The 11,661-nt window shown below is 47.3% G+C and overlaps 1 pseudogene; it reads left to right on the top strand.

The window, feature by feature from the left end:
• The first annotated feature begins 276 nt into the window (after positions 1-276).
• Positions 277-11,271, top strand: LOC137374240 (primary cilium assembly protein FAM149B1-like; annotated as a pseudogene).
• Positions 11,272-11,661: the final 390 nt, after the last annotated feature.

The following is an 11,661-nucleotide window of genomic DNA, read 5'->3' as shown; positions in this document are numbered from 1 at the left end:
TATTAAATATCCCCTTAACCTTTACTGCTCTAAGAAGAAGAATTCCAACTCTTCCAGTCCCCCAAATCTGGTACCATTCTCGTAAATCTCCTCTGTATCCTCTCCATGGTCTTTTTCAAATATTTTGTATTGATCTTTACCAAGGAAGAAGTTGCAACCCAGACAATGGTGAAAGAGGAGGTAATTCAGACACTAGAAGCGTTTAAAATTGATCAGGAGGCGGTGTTGGATAGGCTGTCTGTAGTTAAAGTGGATAAGGCACCAGGACCGAATGAGATGCATCCAAGGATACTGAGGGAAATGACAGTGGAAATTGCAGAGGCACTGGCCATAATTTTTCAGCGTTCCGTAGATTCAGGGGTAGTGCTAGAGGTCTGGAGAATTGCAAATGTTACGCCCTTGTTCAAAAAAAGATTTAAAGATAAGTCCAGCAACTACAATGCAAAGAAAGTGACTTTACGCAGAAGATTGCCACATTTCCTGGGGAAAAGGATGAACAGGCAGAGAACGGTGTGATTGTTGCAGAAGGCTTTGTGGAGGAGTACCTGGCACTTCATCACAGACACCTGGAAGATGACTCCCGTGAGATAAGGTGGGTCTTGCTTTGCAATCTGGAAACTGGCTGGGGCTGCCTCCAGCCTCTCCAAGGCAATGCAGGAGGAATACAATCGTGGCAGAACTCTTTGATGAGGTGTGGCTGGAAGTCCTGGGCTGTATGGAGGAACTGATCCCTAAACACTGGGAAGGGTATGTTTTAGATGAAGAGAAGAGTATTGCCTCAGACGAAAGTGTAGGAATCGAACCTATGAATTTGTTCTTGCCTCTTAAACCACAGTTGTCACAAGTTCAAGCGCCAGCTTTCAGCTCATATTTAACAAAATCTCAGGGGGCAGTTCAGAGTCAACCACGTTGGTGTGGAACTGGAGTCACATGTAGGACAGACGAGGTTCCACAAGCACACATTGGAACAGTACAGGCCAAATAGTTTGCAGATCCAAGGATTTCCCTTCCATCAGAGAAACCCCCCCACTGCCTGGGAAGATTCAGGATCCAGATGAGAGATCTGTTCTGCAAACAACTGTCAAGCACCATCTCTTCAAACCGTTTTCGTGCAAACCATCTGCTGGAGCTTAGTGTTTCCTCTCTGCCCCACTCTATCCATTCTGCACGAAAACGCAATCCTCCTCGGACATTCCACCCAATACATTCCAGTTTATCCCACTCTCGAACTCCAGTTGGATCCTTGGATAAAGTGGTGCAGGGAATACGGCTACAGACAGCAAGTGATCACCTCTCTGCCCCAACTCTGCCTCTCAGACACAACGCTCTCCTTCCACCTATCGGCAGCACTGATATCGATCATTCAGCTGCAAAGTTTACTGCTCGACTGCAGTCTGATATTTCTTACCACCGGTTCTTCACAGCTCTGGAATATGCTCATCAGCCACATACTGGCAAAGGATCTGCGGGGCCAGTTATCCGGCCTCGCTCACCCTTCCGCAGTCACAGCTGGGAGCCGGGAAAGAAGTTCCACCGTGAGCTGGATGGTGACCAGGTGCGCAGCGTCAGCCTGGAGGATGCCGACATCGAGGAGGCCGTGCAGGCTGTGGGCTGGCCCACTCGCCAGGGTCATGACCCCCGCCGGACGCCTCCCCCCTCCCCTCTCGCACCACCTTCCCCCTCCCCCTCCCCCTCCCCCCCGCACCCCCTTTTCCCTACAAACCCTTCCCCGCACCCCCTCCCCCTCGCATCCCCTTCCCCCCTCTCCCTCCCCCCTCGCACCCCCTTCCCAACCCCCTCACATGCCTCCGCACCCCCTTCCCTCACACCCCCTCCCCCTGCCTCCTCACAACCCCCGCTCCCCCTTCCTCCCGCACCCCCTGCCTCCACCCCTCCCCCTCACACCCCCTCCCTCCTCGCAGCCCCTCCCCCCTTCCCTCTCCCTCCATGAAAGCGCACAGTTTATTTGTTAGGGCCCCAGCTCAAGGATAGGAGCTAACAACCCCACTGCCTTGTGGGCATCTCGGGAGAGACCAAGGCTAAGGGAGTAAACCCTAACAGAAAATCCGGAGCAGGACCCCTAAGGTCACCTTTGGCATATTTTCGCCAGTTTCTGCAGCCATACCGGTGCCTAACATCGTGCTTTGCACTCTTTTGGATCCCACGAGGAAGGCCGAGAGGGGGGTTTTGACGCTTGGGCAACCCGCAACATCTATACATTCTGCCTAGGCATGCGCATGGAGCGGTCACTCCATAGTCGCCTCACAACAACCAAAACAACATGGAAGGCAGCAGTTACTGGTTATAACTCCAGCTCAATTGGCGTAGAGATTGGGTGCCACGGGTTGCTTTTGTCAGTGGGAGAGGTCATCGCATCTCACTGGACAGCTACCGCCCGCCTCAAACCGGGCAGCCCCCGATCAGAAAGGTTCTGTCCCGCCACAGTCCACCTGCTTCAATGGGTGCTTGGAGCTTAGGGTCATAGCCCGACAAGTGGACTGTAACACCGCAACAAACAGCACGACAATAAAAGGAAAGAAGGTATCAGCCCTTCGTTTTGCAAGCTGGTAGGTCAAAACTATGTGCCCTGGCCTGTCGGAAGATCTTACACAAATCAACGACTCTCGGAAGACCGCCATCATTAACAACGAGCTCAGTAGACTCAATGTAGACACTGCAGCACTTCAGGAGACACGCCTCCCTGCGAGTGGATCTCGAAGAAAGCAAGACGACACCTTCTACTGGCAGGGTAGGGATCCTGAAGAACCAAGACAGCATGGAGCGGGCTTCGCTATCAGAAACTCTTTGCTCAGCATGATAGAGCCACCTTCAAATGGCTCGGAACGCATACTGTCCATCTGACTGCTCACCACCTCTGGTCCAGTACACCTACTCAGCATCTATGCTCCAACACTCTGCTCCCCACCTGAAGTTAAAGACCAGTTCTAAGAGGAACTCCATAATATCATTAGTCGCATTCCTAATACCGAACATCTGTTCCTGCTGGGGGACTTTAATGCCAGGGTTGGGGCCGACCATGACTCATGGCCCTCCTGCCTTGGGCACTATGGCATTGGAAGGATGAATGAGAATGGACAGAGACTGCTGGAGTTGTGTACCTATCATAACCTCTGCATCACCAACTCATTCTTTCCTACTAAACCCTGTCACCAGGTTTCTTGGAGGCACCCAAGATCACGTCATTGGCACCAGCTGGACCTCATCGTCACAAGGCGAGCCTCTTTAAACAGCGTTCAAATCACACGCAGCTTCCACAGTGCGGACTGCGACAACGACCACTCCCTGGTGTGCAGCAAAGTTAGACTTAAACCAAAGAAGCTACATCACTCCAAGCAGAAGGGCCGCCTGTGCATCACCGTGAACAGAATTTCTTATCCACAGCTGTTACATAAGTTTCTAAATTCACTTGAAAAAGCTCTTCAAAACACTCCTACAGGGGATGCAGAGGCCAAGTGGGCCCACATCAGAGATGCCATCTATGACTCAGCAATGACCACCTATGGCAAAAGTGTGAAGCAGAATGCAGACTGGTTTCAATCTCACTTTGAAGAGCTGGAACCTGTCATAGCTGCTAAGTGCACTGCACTGTTGAACGACAAGAAAGCCCCCAGCGAGTTAACATCCGTAGCACTTAAAGTAGCCAGAAGCACTGCACAAAGAACAGCCAGGCGCTGTTCAAATGATTACTGGCAACACCTATGCAGTCATATTCAGCTGGCCTCCGACACCGGAAACATCAGAGGAATGTATGATGGCATTAAGAGAGCTTTTGGGCCAACCATCAAGAAGATCGCCCCCCTCAAATCTAAATCAGGGGACACGATCACTGACCAACGCAAGCAAATGGACCGCTGGGTGGAGCACGACCTACAACTCCAGGGAAAATGTTGTCACTGAGACCGCCCTCAATGCAGCCCAGTCTCTGCCAGTCATGGATGAACTGGACGAACAGCCAACAAAATCGGAGCTCAGTAATGACATCGATTCTCTAGCCAGTGGAAAAGCCCCTGGAAAGGACGACATTAGCCCTGAAATAATCAAGAGTGCCAAGCCTGCTATACTCTCAGCGCTCCAAGAACTGCTTTGCCTGTGCTGGGATGAGGGAGCAGTACCACAGGACATGCGCGATGCCAATATCATCACCCTCTATAAGATCAAGGGTGACCGCGGTGACTGCAACAACTACCGTGGAATCTCCCTGCTCAGCATAGTGGGGAAAGTCTTCGCTCAAGTCGTTTTAAACAGACTCCAGAAACTGGCTGAGCGTGTCTACCCTGAGGCACAGTGCGGCTCTCGAGCAGAGAGATCCACCATTGACATGCTGTTCTCCCTTTGCCAGCCACAGGAGAAATGCCGTGAACAACAGATGCCCCTCTGTGTTGCTTTCATTGATCTCACCAAAGCCTTTGACCTCATCAGTAGACATGGTCTCTTCAGACTACTAGCAAAGATCGGATGTCCACCAAAGCTACTAAGTATCATCACCTCATTCCATGACAATATGAAAGGTACAATTCACATAGTGGTGCCTCATCAGACCCCTTTCCTATCCTGAGTGATGTGAAACAGGGCTGTGTTCTCGCACCTACACTGTTTGGAATCGTCTTCTCACTGCTGCTCTCACATGCGTTCAAGTCTTCAGAAGAAGGAATTTTCCTCCACACAAGATCAGATGGCAGGTTGTTCAACCTTGCCTGTCTAAGAGCAAAGACCAAAGTACGGAAAGTCCTCATCAGGGAACTCCTCTTTGCTGACGATGCTGCGTTAATATCTCACACTGAAGAGTGCCTGCAGAGTCTCATCGACAGGTTTGCGGCTGCCTGCAATGAATTTGTCCTAACCATTCAGTCTCAAGAAAACGAACATCATGGGACAGGACTTCAGAAATGCTCCATCCATCAATATCGGCGACCACGCTCTGGAGGTGGTTCAAGAGTTCACCTACCTGGGCTCCACTATCACCAGTAACCTGTCTCTCGATGCAGAAATCAACAAGCGCATGGGAAAGGCTTCCATTGCTATGTCCAGACTGGCCAAGAGAGTGTGGGAAAATGGCGCACTGACACGGAACACAAAAGTCCAAGTGTTTCAAGCCTGTGTCCTCAGTGCCTTGCTTTACGGCAGCGAGGCCTGGACAACGTATGTCAGCCAAGTGTGACGTCTCAACTCATTCCATCTTCGCTGCCTCCGGAGAATACTTGGCATCAGGTGGCAGGACCGTATCTCCAACGCAGATGTCCTCGAGACGGCCAACATTCCCAGCTTATACATCCTAATAAGCCAGCAGCGCTTGAGATGGCTTGGCCATGTGAGCCGCATGGAAGATGGCAGGATCCCCAAGGACACATTGTACAGCGAGCTTGCCACTGGTATCAGACCCACCAGCCGTCCATGTCTCCACTTTAAAGACATCTGCAAACAGGACATGAAGTCCTGTGACATTGATCACAAGTCGTGGGAGTCAGTTGCCAGTGATCGCCAGAGCTGGCGGGCAGCCATAAACACGGGGCTAAAGTGTGGCGAGTCAAAGAGACTTCGCAGTTGGCAGGAAAAAAGACAGAAGTGCAAGGGGAGAGCCAACTGTGTAACAGCCCCGACAACCAATTTTATCTGCAGCACCTGTGGAAGAGTCTGTCACTCTAGAATTGGCCTTTATAACCACTCCAGGCACTGCTTCACAAACCACTGACCACCTCGAGGCACTTACCCATTGTCTCTCGAGTCAAGGCGGCCAAAGAAGATTTGATACAGTGCCACACAAAAAGCTTGTGATCAGCAAAGATATAGCTCATGAAGTAAATGGGACAGTAGCAACATAGATACGGAAATGGTTCAGTGACAGAAAACAAAGAATAGTGGTTAATGAATGTTTTTTCGGGCTGGAGGAAGGTTTGTAGTGAAGTACCCCATGGGTCGGTGTTGGGACTCTTGCTTTTCCTGATATATATGTTAATGACATAGACCTTGGAGTACAGGGCACAATTTCAAAGTTTGCAGATGATACGAAACTTGGAAGCATTGTGAATTGTGAGGAGGATAGTGTAGAACTTCAAAAGGACATAGACAAGTTGGTGGAATGGGCAGACAGGTGGCAGATGAAGTTCAATGCGAAGACATGTGAAGTGATACATTTGGGTAGGAAGGACATGGAGAGACAATATAAAATAAAGGGGACAATTCTAAAGGGGGTGCAGGAGCAGAGGGACCTGGGTATATATGTACATAAGTCATTGAAGGTGGCAGGACAGGTTGAGAGTGCGGTTAATAAAGCATACAGTATCCGGGGCTTTATTAATAGGACTATAGAGTACAAGAGCAAGGAAATTATGTTGAATTTGTATAAGACACTAATTCAGCCTCAGCTGGAGTATGTGTCCAGTTCTGGGTGCCGCACTTTAGGGAGGATGTGAAGGTATTAGAGAGGGTGCAGAAAAGATTCATGAGAATGGTACAAGGGATTAGGAACTTCAGTTATGAAGATAGAGTGGAGAAGTTGGGACTGTTTTCCTTGGAGAAGAGAAGGCTGAGAGGTAATTTGATAGAGGCATTCAAAATCATGAGGGGTCTGGACAGAGTAGATAGGGACAAACTGTTGCCACTTGTGAAATGATTGAGAATTAGAGAGCACAGATTTAAAGTCATTGATAAAAGAAGCAAATGAGACATGAAGAAAAACTTTTTCACACAGTGAGTGATTAAGGTCTGGAATGCACTGAAGGGAGTTCCAGGATTTTGACCCAGCGACAGTGAAGGAACGACGATATAGTTCCAGGTCAGGATGGTGTGTGGCTTCGAGGGGAACTTGCAGGTGGTGGTGTTCCCATGCATTTGTTGCTCTTTTCCTTCTAAGTGGTAGAAGTCATGGGTTTGAAAGGTGCTGTCGAAGGAGGTATGCTGAGTTGCTGCAGTGCATCTTGTAGATGGTACACACTGCACATCAGTGGTAGAGGGAGTGAATATTGTGGATGGGGTGCCAATCAAGTGGACTGCTTTGTCCTGGATGGTGCCGAGCTTCTTGAGTGTTTTTGGAGCTGCACCCATCCAGGCAAGTGGAGAGTATTCCATCACACTCCTGACTAGTGCCTTGTAGATGGTGGACAGGCTTTGGGGAGTCAGGAGGTGAGTTACTCGCCGTAGAATTGCAGAATTCCCACACACACACACACACACACACACACATCTTTTAGGTCTGATGGTTTAAAAATGTCCTCTGTTTAACTTGCATTTCCCTGTGGTGAAGACTCGAATTGGTGCAGGCCTGTATTATTTTCTCTTGTCCACTGAAGAAAGACTTGGGAGGTTTGGAAAGACAGATGCACTGCTGCAGACTGCTTTTATTATATTCCAGCCAAGGTCATCCTAGTACAATTTCTCAGGCATAGAATTCAAGACACCCATCTGGAGTTCCAGTCTCTGCCTACTTGTAGTTTAAAGATGATGTTCTTAGGCAGGGTCTTGGTGGAGGCAGGTTCAATTGAAGCATTCAAAAGGGAATTGGACTGATATATGAAAAGGAAGAATGTGCAGGGCTACAGGGAGACGGTGGGGAATGGCACTAGGTGAAATGCTCATTTGGAGGGCTGGTGTAGACATAGATGTAAGTCTCTCTTCTTCTCCTTCTGGTTTTGTCTGCACAGAATGTCTCTAATTAAAGCTCCAGGTCAGAAACCTGGTGTCTGTCATGTGACCAGAGTGTCTTTCTCTCTCTCTCTCATTGTTCTCATAAATGGTGTCTGATGGTGAGGCCATTGTTAGACAATGGTGTCTGAGTGTCACTCATCTTCATTCTAGCTTGATAAAGTGGAATTTCTCCACACACATTCTCTTGAGTTTGAATTTGAAGTCACCGAGTCTGCAATGCCATTGTTAACCCAATTCGTTGGAATGAAGCAGCCATTAACACAGAATGGGTCATTTACATTTTAATGCCTTCTCCAAGGTTTGTCCAGTTATGAAAATTGGATCAGGGTTCTTGCAGTGTCTATGAATATTAGCAATACAGGATAAGGTCACCTGACCTCTCAACTCCATTTTGCTTTGGAGGAAAAGTGTCCACTTTGGGTTTGTTTCGTAAGTTCATTCTATAGTTCACAATTACTCCTCGCGTAAGCATGACACTGACCTCACTCGACGTCCATACAAAGGCACTTTCCAGCAGGGTAGTGATTGGAGCTGGGAATCTTTTTCTTCTCTCTTGTCCATTTCTAGGTCCCTGGCACTACACTTGCTGAGACCAGCCAACTCAATGTAGGCCAAGGATCGAAACGTGAAAAAATGTCCTGTATGGCTCAGTACCAAACCAGACAGAGCACTGAGCAAATTTAGTTATGGCGGGGGCCATACTTTGGAAACTGAACTGAACCAGCCACGTAAAGACCGTGGCAACAAAATCAGGTCAGAGACTGGGAATTCTGCAATTCTACGGCGAGTAACTCACCTCCTGATTCCCCAAAGCCTGTCCACCATCTACAAGGCACTAGTCAGGAGTGTGATGGAATACTCTCCACTTGCCTGGATGGGTGCAGCTCCAAAAACACTCAAGAAGCTCGGCACCATCCAGGACAAAGCAGTCCACTTGATTGGCACCCCATCCACAATATTCACTCCCTCTACCACTGATGTGCAGTGTGTACCATCTACAAGATGCACTGCAGCAACTCAGCATACCTCCTTCGACAGCACCTTTCAAACCCATGACTTCTACCACTTAGAAGGACAAGAGCAACGAATGCATGGGAACACCACCACCTGCAAGTTCCCCTCTAAGCCACACACCATCCTGACCTGGAACTATATCGTCGTTCCTTCACTGTCGCTGGGTCAAAATCCTGGAACTCCCTTCCTAACAACACTGTGGGTGTACTTACACCACATGGACTCAAGGAATGAGTTGAGATGAGCAAGCAATGCTCGCCAGGCCACGAGTGAATTAAAAAAATGTACAGCACTGCATTAGAGCTGAAGGTTTTTATGGTGCTAAGGGTCTTTGAAGATTATAGAACTTCCTGATGGTCATCAGGAGCTGGATTTTATCGTTTTTGGAAATCTATGGGTTCAAGTCCTGCCCCAAAAGTTAAACGAGGCAGGAATAATTTTCATTAAACCCTGAAGTCATTGTTCGAATGATTGTCTCTCCAAAGTTAACTTGCTAGACTATATGTGCCATAATATCACCATCAGGCAAAGCTGCCGGAGGTCAGATTGGGATTTGAAGGGGACTGAGTGATTGTGTCTGACTGGAGACATGCATTCGTACTCCTGAATTGCATCAATGGTGTATGAACACACTCCTTAGATTCAGACCTGCTGAAGTCAGTTTGATCAATTGTCTGTTATCATGGTAACAGATCTCTTGAACAAGATAGATAATATGTTAATGTATTAAACAAACAAAGTTTGGAGGTTACAAATGTGTTGATGCTCTTGGTGAAATTTGCCCAAAATTGGCGTGACCCACCAAAAAACTGAAAAATTTTAAACGCAAATTTGCATGATCTTTTGCAGCAGGTTCAAAAACATTGTACTGGAATCTGGCCCCGCCCATAAAACTGGCCACTCCCCCAAGGTGAATTAATCATCATTGTGAATTTCCACTAATCATGCTCATTTGAGAAGATTCCAAAATCTTTTGGACGCAGGGAGATGAATAGAAATGCTTTCAAGGCTTTTAAAGGTATTTTTTTCTTTAACATGTTAAGAAACTGACCCTGTATCTCAATACAACGAGCAAATGGTTCTGTACATTTTTGAAAAGGCATTTTCAGTCATTTAAAATGGGATTACTCACAATTGATGCTATGATGCAGTGATTAAAAATGCTTATTTTTTTGTGATAAACCTATTTCCAGCTGTATTAATCAAGCTGCGTTGTTACCAGTCTTAAATTATCAAGGAATATTTTTTTAAAGCAAATTTCTTAATGGAAAAACAAATTATGATTTAAATCGTTGCCTGATTACACTGGGTCATGGCAGATTTTGCATTTGGTGATATGCTAATGAGTTTGAGCAGAAACTCGAGGAAAAAAAAACGTTCTCAAAATGGGTGCAAATTTGGGCACAATTTCCACCCTGATTGCCAATTGTGCTCAGAGGAGAAACTTTACCCCCATATATCCTTAGGTTCGGAAGGAAATGAGCGAGGACATTTTCACAGAATGGAATCATAGAATGTTTACAGCACAGAAGGAGGCCATTCAGCCATCATGTCTGTGCTGGCTCGCTGCAAGAGCAACTCAGCTGGTCTCACTCCCCGCCCTTTCCCCGTAGCCCTGCAAATATTTTCCCTTCAGTTTCTTATCCAATCCCCTTCTGAAGGCCCTGACGGAATCAGTTTCCGCCACACTCTCAGACAATGCATTCCAGGTCCTAACCACTCACTGTGTAAAAAAAGTTTTTCTTCATGTCGCCTATGATTCTTTTGTCAATCATGTTAAATTGGTGTCCTCTGGTTCTGGATCCTTTCGTCAATGGGAACAGTTTCTAACTGCCTACTCTGTCCAGACCCCTCATGATTTTGAACACCTCTATGAAATCTCTTAATCTTCTCTTGTCTAAGAAGAACAACCCCAGCTTCCACAATCTATCCACATAGCTGAAGTTCCTCATCACTGGAACCATTCCCATAAATCTTTTCTGCACCCTCTCTAATGCCTTCACATCCTTACTAAAGTGTGGTGCCCAGAATTTTACACAATGCTCTAGCTGAGGCTGAATCATGTTGGCCAGGGGCTGCAAGAAGTACAGTCTGTTACAAACTGTTGCATAGCTCATGAACTGAAGTAACCCGAGCTCAGACACTGTTGAGCAGCTCATGAACTGAAGTAACCCGAGCTCAGACACTGTTGAGCAGCTCATGAACTGAAGTAACCTGAGCTCAGACACTGTTGAGCAGCTCATGAACTGAAGTAACCCGAGCTCAGACACTGTTGAGCAGCTCATGAACTGAAGTAACCTGAGCTCAGACACTGGCCTGTGCTGGTAAGAACCAGTTTGAACTAATTAATTTCTGTGAAAGACAAGGGAGAGATCACAGGAATAGAGCCTTATTTGGACACGGAGTGATACCGGGGTCTTTGAGCCTGGGCCAATAAGGAGAAAATACGAATGAGGTGAGCAGGCCTAAACCAACAGGAAAGAGATAGCACAGTTCGAAGAGATAAGAAAGAGAATAAGTATGGAGAATCTCGGGCATAGAGCCAACGAGAAACTCCAGAGACCAACCATCGCGGAAGTGGAAGACCCTGCATGAGCAACGCGGCAACGACGTAAAAGAGAAAGAGAACGGAACGCCTGGCCAGCGTCAGCTCTCCCCTTTTTCGGGTATTATCCTTTGTTTTCTGTGACTAGGTCAAGGAAAGGTCAGAGGAACCTAGTGGGTGTGCTTATCGATTCTAGTTAGCTTTGTTATTAACTGTATAACCCAGTTTGAGTTGCATGCTTTTGTCTAACCAAGTGTATAAGCCTTATTCTTACATTGTACAACAACGTGAATAAAGTAAATTGATAGTTAGAGAAAGGACTGAGTTTCCTCCTCTTTGTACTAAGCCATTAACCGTAGCCGGTGGATTAGGTGGAGGGTGGCTCTCCTGTAACCCGATATCCCAAACACCCAGCCTGAGCCTGAATTAAGAGGACTTAG

This window comes from Heterodontus francisci, chromosome 10, assembly GCF_036365525.1.
Source record: "Heterodontus francisci isolate sHetFra1 chromosome 10, sHetFra1.hap1, whole genome shotgun sequence".
Taxonomy (NCBI): domain Eukaryota; kingdom Metazoa; phylum Chordata; class Chondrichthyes; order Heterodontiformes; family Heterodontidae; genus Heterodontus; species Heterodontus francisci.
This window is presented reverse-complemented; position numbering and strand designations above follow the sequence as displayed.